A 24,699-nucleotide genomic window follows, 5' to 3' on the forward strand; every position below is an offset into this window, starting at 1 on the left:
TCTTCTTCCACTGCGCAGCCTTCTTATCTTCTATTCGTTCTTTTTTCCTTCCTGCCTTCCTCCCTCGCTCCGCTCGCCTTCCTCCCTCGCCCTCCCCGCCTCACACACACACATACACGGCTCCTCCTCTCCACACTTCCCCCTTCCTCTCCCTCCTTCCCGCCCCTCTCGCTTGGCAGGCTCGCTCCTCTGGGCGCCGGCCAGGGACTCGCTGAGGTGTCTCCTTCAGGCTCCCCAGAGATAAGGGCGGCGGCAGGCAGGCCGGCCGCGGGGAGCGAGGGAGGGACGGAGAGCGGGCGGCAGTTCTATTATTACTACTACTATTACTACTACTAAGCACCGCCGCCCAGGCCAGGGGGAGACACTGCAGCGCCGCCCAGACAGCCAAGCGTGACTGACTAGCGCGCGCGCGCACACACACACACTCGGTCTCGGTCTCTCTCTCTCTCTCTCTCTCTTTCGGCCCCAACCGCGCAGCTGCACTAGTTTCCCCTTCAGACTTTTTAGCCTTAGAGCCAGACAACAAGTCTGGAAACTGACGAAGCGAGCAGCAGCAGCGCGACTTAGCCAATCCGGAGAGAGGAGCCTCTAGCAACAGCCAATGACCCTGCTCTGAAGGGCGGCTGTGATAGGGGAAGGAAGAGCAGGTTAGGGTGTGTGAATTGAAAAAAAAGGAAAAAGTGAGATGCACAGAGAGAGAGAGATCAAGCCATCTGGGGAGGGGAGGGGGAGCGGTGTTTAGGAACACTTTTAGGCGCTCTTAGGTTTGGGGAGAGAAAGGAAGTGGCGGGGCTGGGGGACGGGAAGGGAAGGAGGGTAAGAACTGAGAGAGAGAAAGCGGGTGTTTGCTTTTAAGGCAACTGAGGGAAAGGCGAGGGGAGGAGAAGGTGGAGGAGAAAGAAAAGCAGGAGGAATACAAGGAAGGGGAACCCAGCAGCGAGAGCAGCTTAGACAAGACTTGACCTAGATTGGCGTGAAACTAACTTGGCATCTTCCAACCTTCTCATAGTTGTGTGTGTAAACAAAGCAAACACAGTGCTAGCTAAACTTTCCTGCTCACAATCAATACCTTTTCTTATTTCTTTTAGGCTGCAATCCTAAGCATGTCCCTTCAGAATAAGTTCTGTTGAATCTATAAGACAGGTGAGGGGTTCGAATTGAAGCCTAACTTGGGTTTCTATAGTAAAGGTGGCTCAGTTCTCAAAAAGGCTTGAAATCAATTGCCTGCCCGCATGACTTTTCATAGATGAAAAGCCCATGAAAATCCCATCACAGGTTCACCCACTGTGTGAAGGACTTCCATGTCAACGTTGCTAGCCTTGTTCCTGACCACCACTGATGCCCTAAACAGCTACCAGCTGCTAGCTGCTCACCATAAGTACGGGCCTACAAACATACAGATGTATCTATGCAGGGTTTGTGCAAGTGTAAAGGAATCCTGGGCAAATTAGAATTGACCCTTGCATGGACGTCTACTACACACATGTATCTGTACATGTGAAGGGACTAAAGTTAACCCCCATACTAGGAATAGCCAGATCTGTTTGATTTTTCTTCTATATTCTCAAAACTTGTATGACTGGCTGTCCTGCTCTCTGTTCTCTCGATTTTCTACTTGACTGTTTCCAGTCTGGTTTTTGCCCTTTCTGCTACATGGAAATGTCTCAGAATAAGATTAATAATTATCTTCTGTTGGTATCAATAAACCTTCTCAGTCTTCATTCTTGACTTGTCAACTCTCTTTCAGTGATGAATGAAAGCATATTGGACCCTTTCTAATGCTGAAGGTGCCGTATCCGCAGTTGCTAGTGGCTCAGCCGGTGGGTATATCGCACTCTGTTTTATGTATTCTGTGAACATTGGGGCAATGTCATAAGAAGATTTCTGTTAGATCAAAGACCCATCTAGTCCATCCTGTTTTGCATAGAGCTCAACCAGATGCCTGTGAGATGAGCTCTCTATTGAGGAAAACAACCATCAATCAGCTGAATATGGTATATGTGACTACATGGGATTGAATAGGTTTACAAAATGATAGGCACTTTGAAGCCTGTCAGGGCTGACTGTTGCTTGGTGAGGTCATTAATTGGTGTACCACTCCCTCTGCTTGGGTATCAATGTTCATACTGCACTGTCTCCAGTGTATGTCTCTTCTGAGGCCTTTATGTAGCCTGAGGTAAAACCTGGGATCTCTTTTTTTGCTAAGCCTGCTGGAGTTCTTGATGCATATGACGTAGAGGGCATGTCATGAACTCACCCATGAAGGAAAGTCTCCTGTCTATGATGGTCATAGTCTTGGGGTTCAAGTCCCACTGATTCTCTCATTCCATCCACATTTATTGTTGCCGCTCTGATACTTGGAAGGTAAGCTTTACTTTGGCAGGGAATATTACCAAACCAACATTTCCTGTTTCTTAGTACCTTGCTCCTTCCCGTTGGGCAAGCAGGCAGGTCATGCTGATCCTTTATTTGTTACTATGCTTTCTTCCTTGTGCATGTGGCTCCCACCCTTGTCCCTTTCAAAAAAGTTGTTCCCCTCCAATAGACACAAACATGTAGCATTATGAACATGGTTTCTGAGGGTGGGTGGGACAACCCAGTCAGATGAGTGATAATAATAATAATAATAATAATAATAATAATAATAATAATAACCTTCTTCAGCAAAATTCAAACCTTTTTTCTGCGTAGCTCTGGGTTCCACATGCACTAGGCTACAGAGATGACTGTGTATTGTACTTGGAATGACATTCCGTTCATTCCCTGCCTCATCCTTGCTTCTCCACTAGCAAAAATATTGTTTGCAGGCTACAGCACTTTCCTGTTATTTATGCTGCTTGGTCTGTTTGGGTTGTCAGCTTCTTAGGCTTAGATTCTGACACAATACAGTGGTACCTTGGTTCTCTAACTTATTCTGTTCCAGGAGTACATTTGACTCCTGAAACCATTCAAAAACCAAAGTACGGCTTCCTGCACTCAAGTGGAAGCCCCATCGGACATTCGGCTTCCGAAAAATGTTCGCAAACCAGAACACTTACTTCTGGGTTTGCTGCATTCAGGAGCCTCTTTGTTCGGGAGCCAAGCAGTTCGAGTACCAAGGTACCACTGTATCGTGATGTTTGGGCACCAGCAGAGTTGCCAGGGACACCATGATACTATTGGCTGGTGTTGCTACATCATTTCTTTTTCAATAGTGATAACATATTTTTTATACTTTGATGTTGGGAGTACATGGGAGTGTAACTCCCTTACACTCCCTTACATTGGCATAAGCCTGGCACAGTGGCTGCTGACAACGGTTAACATGGAGGATCAGAGAACTGAAAAGTTGCTCACTTTTCATAGTTGCTCAGAAAAAGTCTGCTAAAGTCTTTCTAAACTTTAAAGCACATTCCCTCTTATCGCCACAGTTCTATTGCATCATCATCACAAATGAGTTCTATATTAGCTTTTGGATTAATTCTGCTCTAATTAAATCTAGGTTTACATACATGACACTTCCTCTTTCATTACCCACAAAAACTATGCATTGCCTTTCCTGGTCAGAACCCAGAAAGGGCATAGCCCTATAAAAATGTGGCTATGCTGGAATTCCATCTCTCTTAAAGCAATTCTATGTAGCATCATCACAGTTGTGTAAAAGACAGCAAAAAAACAAAAACAAAATACCTTGCCTTTCCCAGTCTTTATAAAGAGGAAGACTCTTTATAATATAAACCACTTTGAACTATTAAATTTCATTTTCTAAACAATCTGCCATTAACTTACCATAATTGTTTCTTTCAAAATTCTCCAAAGAATTGCAACACCAGCAGTACAAAGTGGAAAGTCTAATAGAAACCAGTTTTGATCAACAGAGGTGTGATTCAGAACTATAACTTTCATGGTCACATTGAACTTCAACGGAAGTTGAGCATACACGTAACTTAAAATGACAACCAGTTCAAAATAACAGGTGTGGTCATCAAGTGCTGAGGGGGGGAGGGGGAAATACTAGGAAGGAAGCTCATTCTCTGCTCTACTCAGGCTGCGATCTTTTGCACGCTTGCTAGCAAACGTGCCTTACTGAACACAGTGGAACTTGCTTCTGAGCAAACATGCCTATGATCTGTTTGATTTTTAAATATCTGGCTCATCTTATAAAATAATTCAAGGTGGCTAACATATAATTAAAATCAGCAACACAACAATTAATCAACCAGTACAAAATGTTTAAGTAAAAACAGGAGAAATGAAGAGAAAGCAGCAGAAAACAAAAATAATTGACACCATACAGAAAGGGACAACAAACCCAGAATAAAAAATCAAGACTCAGTTTAGCTCAAAGCCTATTCAGATTAACTCAGATTTAGCCTGGTGTCCCCATACAAAGCCAGTTCAGATGTAACAATCTTGGCTTAACAAAATCATGGCTTATTATGATTAAGACTGACCATTGTGTTCCTTATAAACTGCCACTTTGTTTTGCATGCCAGATTTAGGATTTGCTTGTTTAAACCATAGTTCCCCATTACATTTAAACTCAGAAATGATGCTAGCCAATGAAACCAAGTGTAAGGCCTATTGAATATTGCATAGCATTGGGCTTGAACAAATCTAATTACAGTGGTACCTCGGGTTACAAACGCTTCAGGTTACAGACTCCACTAACCCAGAAATGGTACCTCAGGTTAAGAACTTTGCTTCAGGATGAGAACAGAAATCATGTGGCGGCAGCAGGAGGCCCCATTAGCTAAAGTGGTGCTTCAGGTTAAGAACAGTTTCAGGTTAAGAACAGACCTCCGTAACAAATTAAGTTCTTAACCAGAGGTACCACTGTATTAGGAAAGCAAAGGAAGCAGAAGATGGTAGGCATAAGGCAAGACAGATAAAATAAAGTATTTTACTTAGAGTATAGATCCTTTGAAACTAACATGAGTCAGTTAGGTTCTTTGATTTTGATAGGTCTCCTCTGAGTAAAATTTAGTTGAATGCCACCCTATATATCTAAAGCTGAAAAAGACAGCAGAATGTAGTATATACAGTTCAGGAAGCTAGAACTGCAGATTATGATAATGGGTGAATAGGTTTACGAAGGATGTTTGCTGCCATATTAAAAACATTTCTGAAGGATGCAGTTAACCAAAAAGAAGAAAATTAATTTAGTTATTAAGGTAAATCGAAAGGAAGAAAATTGGTTATGCTTGTGGATGACTTAGCTGGAATGACACAAAGAGAAGAGAAGAGAAGCTGCAGAGCATGGTAAATATAATTAATTCTGTTTTTTAGAGTTATGACCTAATATACATATCAGAATGTATTTGTAAAAAATATGTAACCTTTGTTTAAACTGAGATAGACAGAGAATGATCAGAGTGAGCACAATCTAAATTTTGGGAAGCAAAATAATATATGATGGGAGATCCATAACAAAAAATTAAAAGCAGAATAGGGTTAGCAGACTGGTTATTTTCTTAAGAAATAGTACGTGCTAGACAGGAAAAATAATATTAGCATTGAAAAATAAATTAATAAAGTTTTTGTATTCAACCTGACAATGACTAGAAAGTTGTAGCTTCTGCAATCTATAAACTGTTGCAACTGGAAACTTTGGAAGCAATTACACAAGAGTTGGAAGCAGCTTGGAAAAACAATCTCTGAATAAACATAGAAGAAAAAATGTTCTTTTGGTGGCACTGGACTGGATGAATTCACATCATATTAATTATGCCGTATTCCCACTATTTTAGAGAGGCTGTGGTGAACTCAGGTCTTTCATTCACATGTGGCGGGTGCAAATTCCTGTGCAATGGTTTTAGAATCTGGAATTTGTCAGAATTTCCCAAATAATGGGCCAGCACATTTATGTAGTGGCATTTCCCTTATTGATAATTGGGAAACATGTTTATAAGGAACAAGTAATATTCATGTTAACAGCTATTTGCATGGAAATTGTGAGTCATTGGAAGTACAGTGGTACCTCGGATTACATACGCTTCAGGTTACATACACTTCAGGTTACAGACTCCGCTAACCCAGAAATAGTGCTTCAGGTTAAGAACTTTGCTTCAGGATGAGAACAGAAATTGTGCTCCGCCGGCGCGGCAGCAGCAGGAGGCCCCATTAGCTAAAGTGGTGCTTCAGGTTAAGAACAGTTTCAGGTTAAGAACGGACCTCCGGAATGAATTAAGTACTTAACCCGAGGTACCACTGTATAACTCAAGGTTCATGGTGACGGGGTTGGTGGAGAGTATCTGGAATATCTCTCTAATTACCATGTAGGTGGATTTTATTTTATTTTTTAGAGGGGAGTGGCAGCTAGAGGGGAGCGGGTGTGAGAGAACTGAAGTTTTTGTGTATGAATGAAAGAATGAGAGTGTTTGTGAATGGAAGATTGATTAACTAGGAGTGTGTGTGTGAGAGAGGGAGGGAGGGAGAGAAAATGGAGGGATGGAGTGACAGAGACCAAGACAGTGGGGTGGTTCTCGGCCCATCTTCCTCCAGTGTGTAGTCCCCACCAGATTAAACTTTGAAGGGAAGAGGAGTCCCAGTCACGGGTTAGGTGGTCGTATGAACTAGGTCATTGACTGCTGCTGTATGAGTGTAGAGTGAAGCAGATACCAAAACAAGCCAACAATCTATGTTAGAGCTGAGACCCAGTGTTCTGTGCAACTAATAATAGGCTTGGGGTGTGGGGGGGGGGGAATACTATACACTTTGCAGAGCAATTTTTTTTCTTTTTATATGTGTATAAAACACTTCATTAAAAACATGATGGGCTTTGTGCCACAATGATATTGAAGCATTTAACGGCCTTCAATAGATAGATTGAAAAAGAAAGGCGCACTGAAAGGCATTCTGCGAAAAGTCTACAGTATTTGCTTAGACATTTTTACCAAGCTACTTCCACAATAATCTGAAGTGTGAATTTGTGAAGTCTTGTGTTCATGCTTATGAAGGTGCCCTTTGAATTCCAATTAATCCTGACAATACACAGAAGAAAAATGATCACCCAGGGAAGTCTTTGAAGGATTTAGGATTTTACACCCCAAACCTTCTGTTCCATATTAGTAATTCATTTACACTGTTACATGAATTGGGAATGTGACATGTGGCTGATTAAATATCTCATGAAATAATAAAAAAAAACCAAACCCCACAATAACATGCATATATTAAATCATGGTTTATTAATTGTACTGCCTGGTTTTGCAAAAATTGATGATACAAAATGATACAAAAATTGATAAATTTATTCCCAAGAAGTATATTCAAGAGTAGAGTCTGATGTTTTTTCAGAGCTACCAGATCAACAGATTTGGCAGCAACAGCGCTGATTTCCACATGCTGCTGGCCTTATGTTCCTTAATCTGGTTCTGGAGGGACCACTTCAAAGGATTAAGGTAGTTTGATTTTCATGCCTCTTTAATCTTTGGGTTCTCTGCCAGAACTGCTAGCAAATGTGCCAGTAGAGATGGTGAACTAAGCTCAGCACATTCACAAGGCCAGAGAAAAGACATGCGATAGGATAGCCAGTATTGTTAAACACTTATAAATCCCACGGATGCTATGGCACATATCTTTCCGTGAAAGACACTTAAGTCAATTGGATTTAAATGTGCTTTCATTTTGGCTAGATTATGCAGATAGTTAACCTATCTGGTCTAACCTTTAGGGCCATTTGATAAAAGCGGCAATCTGACTTTTCATCAGAATCCTGTTATGGTTTCCAAGCTATGGTAGAACTCAGCATTTACCCAAAATGGTAATGTGATGACATTCTTTATCAATGTTACTTCAATGTTAAGGGTAGTGTGGGGAGCAGATTTGATTTTGGACATCTCTATAGGCACTGCTTTTACCAGTGCGAGCTAGTCAATATCCCACTCTTTCTCAGCAGCAACAGAGCAATAACATTTTAAAAAAACTTTTAGAAAGGAATAAGCTCGGCAGCAGAGAGCAGCAGTCACTCCTGCTGCAGAAACCCTTAGAGAGGCAATCCAATTTATGAGGCAAGTAGTGTGTATGGAAGCGCATAGGGGTGTGAAGATAAGCAAAGCCGATTTCAAATGCTGCTACTCTGCATAATGAAATGTGTGACTACTGGCAGCTCTTGATTGTGAGGACTTCTCAAGAGAACCAAGGAGAACAGACAGGTTGCCAGGCAAATGAAAGGGAAGGAGTTCAAATGGGAGAAATTTAGGGCACAGAAAAGTTAACAGGAATGTAACTTAGTATTCATAGGAGAGCATGTCCTATTAGTCGCAGGAATATCAGTGTTTGTGTGTACATATGTGGTAAGAGAAAGGGATGGGCTTCTGTGAAATAGATGTTTCTCGTATCCACTGCCCCTGACAGGTAATCATGTTCTTTGAAAACTACCGGTAGTAAATATGTGGAAATTATTTCTGTAGCAGCAACATTGCACCCATAGCATCACAATAGTACTAAATAATTCCTCTCAGATAAACAATTGAGAGCTCCGTTTTGAAAATGTCTCTGACATAATTAGGGTTAGGGCAAAAACACATTTTAGATTAGCTGCACTACTCCTTAATATTTATTAATGTCTGTACACCGGGGGGTGTCATATTAAATAATCAAATGTATTAAGATGTTACAACTCCAATTTACATATTTAATTATTATTTCTTTTTCATGTATACCAAAAGTTTTTGCTGTCTTTTACCTCTGGATAAAATGCATTAAATGGTTCTTGTGAACAAAATACTGGTTAAATTAATTCCCTAAGTCAGCCATAGTTTAAAAAGGAAAGAATTTGAAAATATGGTTACTTCAATAAACATGCTTAAAGGGTTGCTGCTAATTAGAAGTGAAATATTTAATTAACTTCAATTAAAGTTTCATTTTAAAATGTGCTTCATGGTTGTTACATCCAGTCACTGTTTCTTACAGAATAAAAAGAGCAAAATAATAGCGGGACTCAGTTCTGTCTTAGCTATTAGCTACCATTATAGATTTGGCTTAGGTCTCATTTACAGTATGGTTGAAGCCGATTAATTAAAAGGACATAACTGAGTGGCTGACATTAGCTAAGTCTGTTAATTAGCTATCTGTTCTCAGGGGATAAAGTTTTATCAATGTATATAGCAGGCTTTCTCATTGTGGTGCCCTTCAGATGCTGTTAGACCACAACTCCAATCAGCCTTGTGCAGCATGGCCTACGCCCATGCACTAGATTGGGGAAGTCTGGCAGGTGGAGGTGAAGGAGGGTGGAGATGCTTAGATCCACACACTTTATGGTGGGGCAGTTTAACATAAGTCCTATAAGGTGTTCAATATGGGCCAGAGCATCCATACTGCATACCACACAAATGATTTTGATTGCAGCCCTATGCACTTGGACTCCGTGCTAATTACTAATGAGTTTATGTGCCTAGGATTACCTTGCTAATTCCCTTCCAGGCTAGTAAATCATTCCCAAAATGACAGCGACTGCATGCCTCAGCATCCCGAGCCTCTCCCACCATTTGCTAAGTAGCAGCACATGTGTCGATAATAAGAGTGGGGAACAGGTTTTCTAAAGTAGAATTGTCCAGTGGAATTTACAATTGGCTGGGATTAGTGGCCAAGAAAGAGGAGTGGGGAGAACCCAAAAGGAAGGCGAGTGCTCTTTTGCATGTGAAAGGATTCTGAAGGGAAAGGCCAGTGTTTAATTTCTAAAATGTGAAGTGCCATGGCGTATATATGATTGCCAGGAAATCACATCTGATCCGGAAGCACATTCTTCTCACCAAATATGTGAAGATTAGAGTAAGGAAGTGGCGCTGCCCATCTTAAAATGTCACTACTCCAAAGCTAAACTTTGACCCTGAAAATTGCTTCTTCTTAGTCCTCGCTAAGTCCCAGAATCAGAAGACCTATGGATCTCCAAATCAGAGCAAATGCCATTATGCGGTTCACACCCCAAACCTAGCCCTGTTCGTTGATAAGCAAGCTGCAGTGATTTTATTTCTGTGTTTCCTTTTGCAATATTCATATGCGCATGCACAATAAAACACATTTTAAATGGTCATGGGTAAAAGACTCATATCTATTTTGATAATTAATGTTTCTAATAATAAAAATAGTTCCTCTAGAGATTCTGGAGGAATTTTTTAAAAACCAAGTGAAGTTATAATATGAGCCAAATGTTTAATGTATTAATTCAACTTTGTTTTCTTGTATAAAACTGGATGCAGAGTAACTTCGCTTTTGCATTTTCAGAGTCTTTTACAGATAAATTAAGCTTGGTTTTGCTTAAAACGGTTTTCTGTTCTTGCTAACTGCAAAGTAAACATTCATTCATGCTCAGTGCCATGTGTTGTGGGGGTTGGAGGAATCGGAAACTCCCTACTGATTTAGATTTCAAATAGAGCTCTGAACCTAATAATAAAAAGCTTCCTAAGCAATATGAGTCAGCAGCTGTTATCAAGTGGATCAGAGAGCAAAGTCTGATCTTGCACTGACAGCTGGTGCATAACTATATTTTGTGAAATGGTAAGCACTTGAGTTTAGCGATGAAAATAACAAAATTAGCATACCAGTTCAACATAAATGAAAATGTGCTTTGATTGATTAATTAATTAATTGCCCAATCAAATGGCAATTAATGTACAAACTGCTTTACACAGGGTACAAGACGATAGGCCCCTGCATGGAATAGATTACAATCTGAGGCCCCATATGCACTATGCATTTACAACAGTATCATACTATGTCAAACAGCTGTGGCTTCCCTCAAAGAATCCTGGGAAGTGTAGTTTGTTAAGTGTCCTGAGAGTTCTTAGAAGACCCCCCCTTCCCCTCACAGAAGTACAATTCCCAGAGTGGTTTAACAGTTAACCCCTCTTACCCAGGGACAGGAAGAGCCAACTAATTCCCATTATCATCATTTTATTTGTACGCCGCCTTTCCATAGTTAAAACACTGCTCAAGGCGGCCTACAACTTAATTCTAGCTTTGTCCCTATCCTCTTCCCTCCTGAGTTGTACAAGGGCAACACAGACGGTACAGGATGAGGCAGCTGGCAGCCAGGGCCACCCCCTAGACTGGTTATAAGATGGCAGGCAGGTGGGGAAGGCATACTGAGGCTGGTGAGGCTGTGCCCTGCTAGCCCCAGCAGACCAGCCTCCACTGCCTGTGGGGAAATGTATAGTTGAGCAAAAGGGCAAATAATGGGGGCGGGGCATGATAGAGGTTTATAAAATTAGGCATGGTGTGGAGAAAGTGAATAGCGAATAGTTTTTCTCCTGAACCTGGGAAGCACCCAATGAAGCCAAACGGTAGGAAATTTATCTACACTTCTTCAAACGGTGTGTAGTTAAACTGTGGAATTTGCTACCACAAAGTGTTGTGATGACCACCCATTTCAAAGGCACTTAATCATTTTGATAATAATGATTTCATTTATTTGTACCCCACCCATCAGATTGGGTTGCCCCAGCCACTCTGGGTGGCTTGGGGACAAAAGCTGGTTTTGACCTATAAAGCCTTCATTGGCTCAGGACCATAATACCTCAAGGACCGCCTCTTTCCATATGAACCTACCCAGACCCTGAGATAATCTTCTGAGGCCCTCCGTGTGACCCCTCCTCGAGAGGTTCAGAGGGTGGCAACACGAGAACGGGCCTTCTCTCCCCAGGGAAGTTCACCTGGCGCCTTCATTATATACCTTTAGGCACCTGGCAAAAATGTTCCTTTTTAACCAGGCCTTTGGTTGATCCAATTTACATCCCATGCCCTTTTAAACTGTGGTTTTTTTGGGGGGGGGCTATTGGGTTGTTGTTTATATTTTCCTTAGGTATTTTGTGGTTTTATATCTTGATTTTATTCTGCAAACCACTCTGAGACCCCCGGGTATAGGACAGTATATAAATTCTAATGATGGCGATGATGATGATGTCATGACAGAGATATGCTACCTCCAAGATCAGAAGCCACATCGCTCTGAAAATCGGTTGTTGGGGAATAGCCCTAGGGGAAGACTATTGCCTTCATGCCTTACTTATGGGTTTTCCCCCATAGCTTGTTTGGCCACTGGAGAAACTGGACGCTGGACTAGATAGGTCTTTGGTTTGATGCAACAGGGCTTTTCATATGACAAGAAGGCATGCAGATGAAATAATGAAGAAAGCTGCTTAATGTCTGATTGTCACACAGCTGTTTAAAGACTAGGAACCCCTTTCAAAAACCATGTAATTCCAGACCTTATATGTGGCTTATCACTTCCAGATTTACATTTTAACATTTTGCCCATTGCCAGTTCTGCATAATGTGTTGAGGAATGCATATACTTAGTATACATACCCCTAAGGTTATTTGAATTTAAAAAAGGAGTGGATGGAATGTAATTCATTATCATTCTGCTTTAATGGTTTGTTGCTTTTCTCCCATGAATAAAATAGTTTGGAACAATATGTGCTAAAAGAAAATTAATCATCTGTTTAGTAACACCCATTCTTTAGATAGGTGTTTGTTTATTTGATATTTCAATTTATGACAATGAAGGATGTTCCACACTCCTAAGCCCTGGACTTTGCAAGTGAGTTTACAGCATGAAGAAAATCCAATACCTTCTTCAAGATTTGCTGTTATCATCTATTGCATAATAAAGTTCAAAAGTTAAAACTGCAGCTTTATAGGCAATTTGGGAAACACATGAGAAAATTAGCCATCTATTACAGAATATACCAGTACTGTAATTTGAACTGACTTTATACTATGATTTTGTTACATGTAAGGACAGCTAAAAAAAGAGAGAAGAAAATTTGTTCAAAGTAACAGTGGCTAGTTCTACATTTATTGCTATTGTTTATTAGCTATACAATGTTGAGTGTTATCTATTAACTCTATTCTATCCTTTTTTCCCTTTGTTTTTGTTTAAACCAGTTCACCAACCAAGAATTTATACATTGACCACTAATAATGAACCATGTGTTGTAGATATTGCTGCAAATGTATTACGTGATGTGCAAATAACATGAGAAGACTTGGTCAGTTTATTTTTATCATTTATTATTCCAATGATCTTTGTATATAAAATTCAAGAAAACGTTTAAAAAGCCAAGTCAAGCTGAGCTAGAATATCTGAATAGGAGCCTCATTTGAGGAAAAAGCAATGCAGCTAGCTTGGTTTAATGTTAGAATGGGAAGCTTCTTGGAAACTCCTATGTTGCCCTTGACTTCCATGATGGAAAAAAGGTGGCATATAAATACACCACCAGCCATTCTGTCTATCAAAGGTTTGCTGGCCAAGCACTCACAATGTGTTCTTCCATGCAGGCATATGGACCAATAAAACATAAACTGAAACCCGAATTCCAGTCCAACACCCTGTGGATTGGGGGGGGGGGGGCTGAATATTTTTGCTATGTTATTTTCCCAGCAGATGAATTTCCAGTTTCATATGCCAGGGGCAGAAGGACTACCAGTGGGAGAGTAAGGAGCTAGGCTGAGGCATGCAGAATGGAAAAGCGTCCAAGTAGAGGCACAGGGTTTACAGCTGCTCCCAGTGACTCATTCCCAACCAGAGTTATTGTTGTTTTTTCCTGGCCCTCCCTCCCCCCACCCCAGCCATTCATTATATGCTGGAGCAAAGCTATTCCTCACTTTCACTGCAATGCAGATAAGTGAGGCATGCAGCAGACATCAGTGTGGAATGTAACTCCAGCTCTTCCTCTGGTGGGTTGCCACTTTTTGGTTCAAGTAGGGCTCCATTATTTTTGCAGAGTACATGACAGGAATGATGCAGCGACTTTTCTTATGTTCTTATATACTCTCCCCAAGAGTCCTGATGTGTCAGACCCAAAGTCTAGCTGGCCCGGTGTTCTGCCTCCCATGATGGCCAACCAGATGCCTCCAGGAGCCCCACAAGCAGGCTTGACAGCCATTCTCCCTGCTGCTCCTTGTATTTGTTGGTGTAATGCTTCTCAACATGCAGGCTCCATGTAACCATCGTGATGTGACTAAAAGGATATACCTCTCCTCTTTCAAATTTTTTTCTAAATCTTTTAAACTCATCTAAGCTTGTGCCCATCATCACAACTTGTGGTAGTTCCTTACATTAATTATGTATTGTGTGAATAGGTACCGTATTTTTCCATCTATAAGACACCCCCGTGTATATTTTGGGGGACTTCGATTTAAAAAATGGGGGGAGATACTATCTGTGTATAAGGCGAGCCCAGATTTTGAACATTAAGTAAAGGTAAAGGGACCCCTGACCATTAGGTCCAGTCATGACCGACTAATCTTGCTTTATTGGCTGAGGGAGCCGGCATACAGCTTCCGGGTCATGTGACCAGCATGACTAAGCCGCTTCTGGCGAGCCAAAGCAGCACACGGAAACGCTGTTTATCTTCCCGCGGAAGGTATTTATCTACTTATCTACCTATTTATCTACTTTCACGTGCTTTTGAACTGCTAGGTTGGCAGGAGCAGGGACCGAGCAACGGGAGCTCACCCCATTGCGGGGATTCGAACTGCCGACCTTCTGATCGGCAAGTCCTAGGCTCTGTGGTTTAACCCATACACAGAAAAGTACAGGACTTTATTTTGTGTGTCACAAGTCTACTGCAGACCTATTTCACAGGAGAATTGCACCACTGGTTACTATTGGTGTGCTAAACCATGCAGTGGAGCTGCATAAAGTGAAGGATTCAGTGTTACTGTTGCTGTTGTTTTTGTTGTTATTCCAACTCCCTCTTTCTTTCCCATCATAAATTATCATTGCCTATGTAAATAAAGAAAATATATCATTGCCAGCCATTGTCTAAAATGAAAGAGAATTGTCATGGGCCCTGACAAAAAAAAATTGCTGCAAAGCAAGTACTAACATTGCCAGTTCTTAGCCACTAGATGATATCAGCCTTGGTTCATACTAGACAGTGTTGTCATTTTGTAATTGCCCCTTTAGGCATTGGTCTTGCATCAGCTTGCGATCATTGGTACCACTGATGCTAGTGAAGACATCTGCTTTTAGAAATTGCAGAGCTGGCTGCTCAGTAGATTTCTCCTCTTAACAATTGTTTGTTTTAAGCAATGTAATACTAAATAATGCCTCTGGTTGTTCAGCTGAGAGAGGCTGCTATATAATCTCCAAAAGGCAAATTTGCAATTAATCCAGGTCCTGCCACTTTGATTATAATTATTTTTTCCTTGAAAACTTCAGTGGAAACAACCAAGGGGAGCTTGCATAGCGGCGCTTCTTTTTGGTTACAAACTGAATGGCACAGCTTTGATTTTGAAAACATTGCAGTTTTTAGGTCTGCAAATGACAAATAACTTATTTGAAAATGTTTTAATGTTTGGCAACTTTGTCCTCTTCCGCCCGCCCCGCCCCCCCCATCCCAGCACAAAAATAATTCTTTTGGCATCTTTTGTTCATGGGGGAATGGACTAAGAGAGGATCTTACTTCTGCAACATCACATTTGGATTAGTTCTGACTCCCTTCATATCCTCTGCTTGCCAACATTCCTTTGCAATTGCTAGTTAGTGAGATAGTCTACATGATTCAGAAAAAAGGTACAGGCTGGCTGGACAGAAAATATTTTTCTCTTATTCAGCAGGATCTTCTTATCGGCTGGGTTTGGGTACTTGGATTAAACCCAATCTACACAATAGAATTTAATCAGTTTACATTTAAGTACTTTGGCACAACTGGCTTGTGGATCATAGCCAAGAGATCATATGGACATTTTATTTCTGGAATGTCAGGCTAGGGAATGCATTCATGGAACTAGTTATCTCGGCTTCCTTGATATGTATTTCATGTTGCCCTCAAGGATCTCAAGGCCCGTCATTTGTAAGAGCAGGACAAATCATGCAAACTTTCTTCTTATACCAGTTCTGCATGCTAAAAATACACTGTAAATTTATGAAACCAGATTAGCCTGAATGTGATATTTTTATGTTTCTCTCTCCTGTTTGAAATGTCTGGTCTTAAGTAGGATATCATCCCATAGCATTAAGCACAGAATTGACAAAATTGTAGGCAGCTTTGTTGGTCCACGGTGCAGGGGAATAATACTTTTATTAAGGACAAACTAAGAGGTCAGAAAGAAATTAGCAGATTTTTGAATATCAATATCATTTTCTCACCTGGCTTTTATTTGGGTGGTGGGGGGATTAACACTCAGCCTATTAAGATTTGAAACTATGGTGGTACCTCGGGTTAAGTACTTAATTCGTTCTGGAGGTCCGTATTTAACCTGAAATTGTTCTTAACCTGAGGTACCACTTTAGCTAATGGGGCTTCCCGCTGCTGCCACGCCGCCGCAGCACGATTTCTGTTCTCATCCTGAAGCATAGTTCTTAACCTGAGGTACTATTTCTGGGTTTGCGGAGTCTGTAACCTGAAGTGTCTGTAACCTGAAGCGTATGAAACCTGAGGTACCACTGTATGTTCATTTCTTTGTGACTTATAATTATTTACCTACCCTTCACCCTAAGGTCCTACAGTAGGGTAGCTTACAACAATTAAAACACAATAAACAACTTAGAATCACAGAAATAATGTGGGTCCTAAAAATATACGTCTTGGCTGTCAAAAGCCAGGAGAGCCGGAGGGATATGCCAGTATCACGACACTAGCTTTGAGCTTACCCTAGAAGTGTATCAACAACAGGTTTATCTATGAGAAGTAATCGAGCAGAAAATAATAGGTTTCTACTAGTGCTTTTATGGTGAAATCACACTATGTCCACAATTAGGTCCAAGTTTTGATCCCTGGTTTCCCAAAATGTAAGGTCATGTCATGTCATGTTATATAAAAATATTAGGAGAGGAACAGAATGCCAGCTCATATGATCAAAAACCGAATCTTGTTCATTCCTGACGTATCACTGGCAATGTGTGTTCTTTTCTGTAAAAGCGTTAGAGTTGCTTCTCCAAGGTGGGGACTTTCAAGTTTATGTTAACATCTACGTTCACTCACGCTTGTCCAGGATACTATTTCCAGCTACAACAAAATCCAAGGAATTATAATGTATGTGATCCACTCCATGAATTTAAATTCTTGAACAGACCCAGCGTCACACCTGGGGCCATCCAGATGTTTTAGACTAAAACTTCCATCATCATGCAACATTGGCCATGCTGACTGGAACTGGTGGGAGTTGTAGTGTAAAATAGCCAAAGGACACCATCTTGGGGAAGGCTGATAAAGAGCATCCATTAGCCATTGTTGGGGCTGCTGTAAGCCTTTCTCTAAAACTTTTTCAGGGCTCAGCACCAGGTGGCCCAGCACCTGCCATTATAGCTTCTCACTATGCCCTGGAGTGATTTTGTCGGGGACACTAGGGGGAAATTAAAATGGCAGCCACCTGGAGTAAATTATCTAGCACAGGGTAAGTTAACTTGCAGGGAGCAGGCATAAGGAGAATACCCACTAAGGGGAGAGGGTGAGATGGACAAAGGCCACTGGGAAGACGACCACCACCTAAAAAGACAAAAATTCATACATAAATAAATGTTTCAATCGGTACTTAGGAATGTTGTTGTTAACCTCATTAGAGTTCCTCTGTGTTGTTGGGGCTTATGGTAGAAAAGCCATAGCCAATTTAAGGAGCCCCAGTTCTGTTCTGCACTGCTTTGTTTACCCATCTGTTCAAAAGAGAGATTTTCCATTAAACCTATTGTTTATGAAAGACCCACCTGTTCTGACTCTTAGCTGGCACATAGGACGTCAGCAGCACTGCGGATGAGGGCAAACCAGTGCTTCAAAATGCCATTAAGTGGTGCAGACCAGGAGAGGGGAGGTACTGCCAAGTGTCTGGGCCATGGATCATTTGTTCTCTTATGGAAGAAGTTATTTCTAGCGTCCCAGGAGTTGTTGAAAGGAGACATGTCAGTAATGTAACTTTCAAACAAACCGGTATGCAACTGTATATGCACAACTAGAATGTCCTTTCCAAAACAAATGCTAATACAATACAAGCCAGCAGAAAGGTATCCAGTGTGTGTTTAATAAAACAGAACCTCCAACCGTGCATATTTAATAGGTACAGCATTTGGATTTGTTTTTACTACATTTATCAGATGGTGGAACATAAAGAATTTGTGCCCTATACTGAAACTTCCCTGTTCTTTGGGACGCTTCTGTATGTGCTGTTTAGGAACTGGTTCTCCCAACTTTGCGGATATGCTCCAAGCTTCTTACATTCTTCAGATATGCTTGATTTGAAGACAAAATGCTGCATGACCATTAAGATGTGCAGTTTAATGTGAATTGTGAGGCAATACATTTTTGAGGCTGCCTTTGTTAACACTTGCTACAACATGCCAATAATGTCAACAAATTGTACTGGCATACCCTCACCTTGTTTACAACCATCCGCAGAGAAGGATGACCAAGATGATAAAAGCCTGGAAACGAAGCTTTATGAGGAATGGTTGAGGAAGTTGGGTATGCTTAAGAGAAGCATGAGAAGTGATATGATAGCTATCTTCTGTTTTGTTTTTTTGTTGTTGTGTCACTTTATCTTGCCCAGGGCAACCCAAAGCAACAAACAGGCATACCCAAAAAAATTATGGGATAAATTTATATGAAAAAGCTTTCCTGTTGGTAGAACATTTGATAACCACAACTTGAAAAATTGGTGCTGGGGTTTGCTTGCTTTCTGCTTCGCTCCTGATCTCTTTTACATTTTAAAGAATGCCTAAGAGACAGGCTATCTGGGTTGCTACTGGTTTCATGTTAGCTGTTCTGGGAGCTCTTTTTTTTTAAATTGGAGAGCAGGATTAACAATGCTTTAAATAAATAAAAAATAAATAGCAAGGCCAATCACTGTTCAAGTTATATATGTCTGCTACAATAATAACAACAACAGCAACTGCAATGTTTTGCAAATATAAAAGCCACTTTCTGGCTCTAGCTTCTATCTTTGTCTGACTGGGCTCTTTCCAAGTCAGTTGTGGTGTGGGAGTGTGAAGCAAGACAAGTGTGAGTCTATATTCTCAGTTAATTCATTTCTGTCAGTTCATATAGCCACCCTTCAGTACCTGGACTCCAAAATCAACAACAGAACTATCTATGGCAGAAGCACAGCTGAGTCACAACTGCTGAGTCATGCTTGAAAAGGAGGGTACCCTGTTTGATGGAGCCCATCAAATTGATTCTACCAATAGTCCAACGTAGGAAGCTGCCTTATGCTGAGTCCTTCAAGTCCTCCCGAGTCCATTGATCCTTCAGGCCCAGTATTGTTGGTACTGGCTGGTTTCAGACAAGAGGTTATAATAATAATAATTTATTATTTATACCCCGCCCATCTGGCTGGGTTTCCCCAGCCACTCTGGGCGGCTTCCAACAAAGTATTAAAATACAGTGGTCTGTTAAACATTAAAAGCTTCCCCAAAGAAGGCTGCCTTCAGATGTCTTCTAAAAGTCTGGTAGTTGTTCTTCTCTTTGACATCTGATGGGAGGGTGTTCTACAAGGCGGGTGCCACTACCGAGAAGGCCATCTGCCCTGGTTCCCTGTAACTTGGCTTCTCGCAGTGAGTGAACCGCCAGAAGGCCCTTGGCGCTGGACCTCAGCGTCCGGGCAGAACGATGGGGGTGGAGACGCTCCTTCAGGTATACTGGACCGAGGTTTCAGGTTCGATCCCTGTATGGGACAGCTGCATGTTCCTGCATTACAGGGGGTTGGACTAGATGTCTTCAGGATCCCTTCCAACTCTATGATTCCATAGTTGTGCCGTCTGTGATTCTGCATCATTGACTGAACCTGGGACTTTCTGTTTGCAAAGCATATGTTCTACCACTGAGTTGCGAACCTCCCCCCTTTTATTTTTAAAATCCTGTGGCATTAATACTGTTACAGCTGTATAAAGCAGCCTTTCTCAACATGGTGCCCTCCAAGGGACTTTGAATCAGCACCAAGCAGCCAGAGATTTAATAAAGGCTTTAATCTAACCAGGCTTGTCATTAAATTCTGTGAATTAATAAAAAAGGGAAACAATTATTTGGGTATTTACAGAGTACCATTCCTCACACATAAATGCATTTTGAAGCCAGAGGTCTTAGGGCAGCCAACTTAAGTACTGGAGGGAATGAGAGAAGCAGCCTGATGACCCAGCATGCAGCTTCTAAAATGAGCTCATTTTATAGCACGCCTCTATGTAGTTCTTGGGGGATACTGATGGTATCATTGATTCAGTCTCTAGGGGAAACAGACTTTTCCAGACCTCTGGGGAGCATCTAGTTGATTCATACTGACATGACATCAAGACTGCCATTTACTCTCCACTGTTTTTGTCATATAATATAATGTGTGTGTTGGGGGGGGGGATGACTGTGGTTCTGCAGCACTTAATTTATTTAACCCCTAGATATCCAAGGTGGCAAACAGTTTTTGAAAATCAGTATACTATAAGAACAATATTCTAACAACAAGAACAAAAATATGGTGAAAGCAATCCAAAGGGGGCAGATGAAGGAGAATCCAAATTAAAACACTGATCAAATCAATAGTTCTGTCAGGCATGCTCTGGTAGGGTAGAAGTTGAAAGGGTGCATAATATTATTTTTTTAAGTGTTTTCCTCATTCTGGTTCCAGTGGAAGGTAAAATTTGTGTGCTAGCCCTGGATCTGCTCAGAGGGTGTGACAAGGGAATAGGAACAGGAGGGCATAGGAACAAGAGGGCTTTAGATCCAGCAGACCCCAAACTACTCCCAGTCTTCCTCCCTCTCTCCCTGCCATTAGAGCACTGATGTTGGAGGATACAACCGGGGCTTTCCCCCCTCCAGCTGAAACTCAGTTCTGGCACCTACCAGGTGGGCCCCATTGCGATTACAGTGGTACCTCGGGTTGCAAATGCTTCAGGTTACAGACTCCGCTAACCCAGAAATAGTACCTCGGGTTGAGAACTTGGCTTCAGGATGAGAACAGAAATTGTGTGGTGGTGGCAGTGGGAGGCCTCATTAGCTAAAGTGGTACCTCAGAACGAATTAAGTTCTTAACTTGAGGTACCACTGCATAAGAGAACAAGGAAGGCGTTCATGGTGAGTTCCGGCAACTCTTTTTCTAGAAAAATAGCACTGGATACAGCTGTGGAGGTTTCTATAGCTGCAACAAGAAGGTGTCCATTACTGGATCTTCCTGCTTTGACTGCCAAGAAAGAGATCTGCAAAATCCTGTAGTTCCTGGGAAGATCTTAATTAGAGGGAAATTACCAAACGAACAAACACTGAGAAAGAGCCTAGGTGAGATCAAAGTTCAGACTTCTTTTATGCAATTCTCTATCTTCAGAGACCCTGGAGAGTTGTTGCTAGCTAGTCTGACTATACAATAGCTGGATGCATAAATTCTCCATCTTCCTATGCCTGATAGTCACAATTCTCTCACTTAACCAGGGAGCACATTAGCTCTGCCATGTAAAGACCAATAATCTCCCTCTACTGTATTTCAATGTGGTAACGCTTATTGTATAAGACTCTTCAGGTTGACCTATATCTCCACCCTGTCATCTTTCTTTAATTTGCTTGATGTAATTATATCTAGGCTTTCTTCCTCTTCTTCTCTTTCTTTCTAGTTTCCCTTCAATCACATCTTGAATTAGTTCACAGCTACTCAGAATGTGTCTCATCATACTTGATTACCTCTTCAGTCTTTAGCACCATCATCACACCTTTCCATTCTTGCTTAATATTTCTTTATTGACTTACTTCACTGCTGAGCTCCTGTCCAGACCACATTTCAAATAGCTCAAGTTTCCTCTGTTCCAGTTCTGGTTCAATGCCATGGGCATAGCCAGGATTTTTGTTAGGGGTGGCAGAACCTCAGATTTTATTGTTTTGAATTGATTTTGATTAATTTAGGGGGGCAGCTGCTCCTTTTGGCTACTCCCATGTTCAATGCTATACTTATTTTTCCTGTAAAGGGGCTTTAATGAAACTGTCCAAATTTACCATGCTTAAAGTGCAATCCTCTGCATGTTTACTCAAAACTATTTCCACTTAGTTCCGTGCAGTTTACTCCCAGGTAAGTAGGTAGTCCCAGGTAAGTAGGTAGTCCCAGGTGAGGGACGTGGGTGGTGCTGTGGGTTAAACCACAGAGCCTAGGACTTGCCGATCAGAAGGTCGGCGGTTCAAATCCCCACGACGGGGTGAGCTCCTGTTGCTCAGTCCCTGCTCCTGCCAACCTAGCAGTTCGAAAGCATGTCAAAGTGTAAGTAGATAAATAGGTACCGCTCCAGCGGGAAGGTAAATGGCGTTTCAGTGCGCTGCTCTGGTTTCCCGGAAGCAGCTTAGTCATGTTGGCAACATGACCTGGAAGCTGTACGCCGGCTCCCTCAGCCAATAAAGCGAGATGAGCGCCGCAACCCCGGAGTCGGTCACGACTGGACCTAATGGTCAGGGGTCCCTTTACCTTTACTTTAAGTAGGTATAGAACTGATTCTATTATGCATTTATTATATTTGTTATATTTATAGCCCACCTTTCCTGCAAGGAGCTCAAGGCAGTATACATGATCCATACCTCCATCTTATCCTCATAATAACTCTGAGATATGAGGTTCAATTCCTGGCATCTTCAGGTAGGGCTGAAATGACTCCTGCCTGAAACTCTGGAGTTGTCCATCAGTCTAAACGGTAATTGGCTAAATGAACCAATGTTCTTATTTGGTATAAGGCAGCTTCTATATTTTGTTCCTTTGATAAAGGACAAGAAGGTGCCCACATTCAACATACGTAAGTAAAGTGTACTGGCCCTTGAATGTTACTTCAACACTGGTAAATTGGACAGCATGCTAACGTAGAGGCCACAGGGCAGATCATGTACTCGATTTTCCTTTATACTCCTCACCATCTCTGCCTGCGGTAGTAGGTACTCTGATAGTACCTACTATCAGAGTTGGCACTAAGTTAGGTTGAGAGATAGTGGGTGGCCCAAAATCACCCAGTCACTTTGTGGCCGATTGAGCATCAGTAGCACTGCCAATCAGTTTTAGTCAGGGTGAACCCATTGAAATTAATGGACATAACTTACTCATGCTAATTGGTTTCAATGGGCTTTCCCTGTGCAAAACTTGGTTGAACACCACCCAGTATCTCTCACACCACTGCTTTCATGAGTTTGCACTGGCACAATAAATTCTAGATCCATAATAAAAAATCTGGATCAAACGTAGTCATAGATGGTTGTATTAAGAAGCAACTACCACGAGTCTACTTGGGGTTTTATCACACTTTTTTCTTCTTTATGGGCTGAGAGATAGCTTTTGAGGCTTTTTTGAATTTGCATGAGATCAAGCCTCAGACATTCCTGTACAGTAATATATTTGCATGAGTCATTGGCCTCTCAGTAAACCAGGACTCTCAGCACAGATCTGGCATCCAAGATGGCAAGTTCAAGGAAATGCAATGCAATGCCAGGTATTCAAGGGAGCCAATTTAATGATTCTTGTGCTGGCAGATCAGTGCTCAGTTTGAGACATACTGCTCTCCAAGTGCCGTATCACAAGCCCATTACATTAGAGGATTTGTTATAATTCCATTAAGGGATGATTAAGAGATCAAAAACGAGAGAGCTTTGTAATATCACAGATAAAATAATTCACCCTAGTTTACTGACCTCACAAATAGGAACCATGTGACATATTTTCTTAATTTCTGACTGCATGTGACTGACACAGCTAGAGAGCATTTTATACTACTGACATAAGGCTAGAAGTTCTCGCTTAAGCGATAAACCTCACTCTAGGCTGTACCACTTAAGATTGCGGGTGAGTACTCACAGTAAGTAATGCTGTCTTATGTGGGCAGGGAGAAGTTTAATAGGTTCTTGTATTTTAATATTCTGTTGGAAGCCGCCCAGAGTGGCTGGGGAAATCCAGCCAGATGGGTGGGGTATAAATAATAAAATTACTATTATTATTATTATTTATTTCACATAGCTATCCAGCATGTTGAAGAGGTTAAGCTAAAACCCTCTCATATATGTCTCATTTTCCATAGTAAAGATAACATATTTATATGGAGGACTATTTATTTACACAATGCCAACCTACAGTTGGAATTGAGATGGCCCAGATGCACTTTATCACCTCGGTGAGAACTAGACCCTGAAATCTTGTTGTTTTTACTGGTGCAATTCTGCAGGACTGGAGTCTCTCAAACTCTCTGTGAGGCTTAGAATCAAGTTACCTAAATCCACTAATTCCTGCAGGTGTAACCAAGAGCGAAGGTATTAACAGCTGTTTTGGATTGTGTTTTACTAGGGTTTTGGAAAATAGGGAATTATTTGTGCCATCATCACTGCTTTCAGCAAAGCCAAAAAATTATTTGTATTCAATCTAACAAACATGATTCACAATGCAGGTGGATAGGATGTTATCCTATATCTTTTCCAAGTTCCCTTCACTTCATGGCTGGTGTGCTAATCCACTTTCTCATATGACAGGGTACATAATAGCCTCCTTCTCTCCCCTTATCCAGTTTTTTTAAAAAATCACAACTGACCACAGTAATTAGACAATATGGGAATTTCCTAAATGGTGGTCATTGCATAACTAGGTCCAGCAATCAAATCCACTTTGTATCCCTAGCAATGAATAGTTTTCATGCAGAAACTTCCAATACCTGTAAAATGTATGGGAGTTGAAACAAACAAACAAAAACACTATAAAACATATTTAACTTTGCTGGCTTTAAAAAAAGAAAGAGCTAGGACATGGGAGACCAGGGTTCAAGTCCCCACTCAGTTATGAAGCTCACTGGGT

The 24,699-nt window shown here is 41.4% G+C and overlaps 1 long non-coding RNA gene across 2 annotated transcripts in view; it reads left to right on the top strand.

Moving 5' to 3' along the window:
- The first annotated feature begins 575 nt into the window (after window positions 1–575).
- The window catches only part of LOC309379909, a 50,276-nt gene continuing 26,152 nt past the window's right edge, over window positions 576–24,699 (top strand). For both annotated transcript variants that reach the window (XR_014172659.1, XR_014172660.1), the window contains exons 1-3: window positions 576–647; window positions 1,089–1,143; window positions 1,748–1,820. This is a non-coding gene — a long non-coding RNA (uncharacterized lncRNA). The remainder of the gene's footprint in view (window positions 648–1,088; window positions 1,144–1,747; window positions 1,821–24,699) is intronic.

This window comes from Podarcis melisellensis, assembly GCF_964234715.1.
Source record: "Podarcis melisellensis genome assembly, chromosome: 11".
NCBI lineage: Eukaryota > Metazoa > Chordata > Lepidosauria > Squamata > Lacertidae > Podarcis > Podarcis melisellensis.